Source organism: Atta colombica, unplaced genomic scaffold (assembly GCF_001594045.1).
Source record: "Atta colombica isolate Treedump-2 unplaced genomic scaffold, Acol1.0 scaffold55, whole genome shotgun sequence".
NCBI classification, from domain to species: domain Eukaryota; kingdom Metazoa; phylum Arthropoda; class Insecta; order Hymenoptera; family Formicidae; genus Atta; species Atta colombica.
In genome coordinates, this window is record NW_017259545.1 from 172947 (window position 1) to 174537 (window position 1591).

General features: G+C 34.7%; 1 protein-coding gene across 1 annotated transcript in view; it reads left to right on the top strand.

The window, feature by feature from the left end:
* LOC108691968 (guanine nucleotide-binding protein G(s) subunit alpha) overlaps positions 1 to 1591 on the top strand; it is a 26030-nt gene that overhangs the window by 1329 nt on the left and 23110 nt on the right. The gene's annotated exons all lie outside the window — the stretch shown is intronic.

Sequence of the window (1591 nt, forward strand, 5' to 3'; positions counted from 1 at the left end):
TATATATATATATATCGGACAGGGCTGTCGGTGATTGTCGGTTTCGAACAAAGAGAACCTCCGCGACACCGGGGGTGAGAACCGACCGGCCGGCCGCTATCGCGATGTTCAGCGGCGCGTAATTCAATTTTATCGATTATCGTACGAGCTGCAGGCACTCACGAATATCCAGTGGCTACCTTGTGTTTGTCATCTCTTTTCGTCGCTTTCGATTCTTTTCTCCTTCATCTTTCTTTCTCTCTCTCTCTCTCTCTCTCTCTCTCATATTCTCTTGTCTCGTAGCTACAAAAAATTCAGCTCTGTGCTTACATTATTTCGTTATTCGTTGTACTCTATAGTATAATAGAATAAATCTCTTTTTTTCTTTTTAATGATTTTTAGACATGCTTAAACGAGTGTTTTTATATTTTTTCAAATACGTTTAATAAAATGTAGCGTTTAATACTAGCGTCGATACAAATATTTACTTCCACAAAAATTTATTTTCAAACAATATTTTTTACGTTTTATTTTTTCTTGCTATATATATATATATATACATTTTGTTCTGTTTGCGTCTTTTTCATCGAAGCTTTTCCCAAATAGTAAACTATTTTATTTACCATTAAATTTAACTTTTTTTCTACTTCCTATTTCTCTATCCAGCGCTATCGATTCTATCATTTTTACTTTTGATTTTTACTTATCGCATGCGATTCTTTGTGATAAACAATACTCACTTTGTAATTTTAAATTCTAATAATAGTTTCAGATTCATGCTGTTTACTTTTAAAAGTTTTTTCTTTCTCTTTTTTTTTCTATATTTCACGTATTTTTCCCTCTTTCATTATCGAAAATACATACATGTAAAAAACATTGATTGTACTCTAGCTATTTAGCGACGCGACACGACGTTTAAACTCCGTCTACATTCGCCTTCCTATTATCCGGCGCGGCGTTTATGTAGGTCATCGTTCTAATTCGATGCGAATGCGTCGTCATCGTCGTTATCCTCGCGGTCGTCGGAGCAGGTCGGCGGAGACGCGGGAGACGGACGTCGCGTCGCGTCGCGTCGCATCGGACGGAGCAACAGCTGTTGCCGTATTGTTTCCTTTCTTCCTCGCATGTCATTACGACCGTGGCCGATCTCCTATTACATATATAATTTGTGTCATCGCGTTCACGACTTCGATCACAAAAATCTTTGGGAAAAACTTGAAGCCAGAATTAGACACATAACATAATCATACCTGGCGAGTGACGTACTAATGAAAAATTATAGTGTCCAATAGTATATATACGAATATATAATAAGTATTATTTGTTTTCGGCTTTCTTTCTTTTTTTTTTGTTTTTTTTTTTTGTAATAACTTTTGTGATTTATTTAATAAGGCTTTTGTAAGTTATAATCAGAGATTATGTCAATACTACTGAGAATTACAAGCTTTCTCCGATTAAACTTCTTCGAACAAACTCGTCGTTTACTTGATTTACGAGTTTTTAACGAGAATTTAAGAGTTTAGCATCGAGAACATTTAATATTTGAAAAGTGACGCTAAATGTTAGGTATACATATAAAATGAGCACAACATTATACATATATATATATATA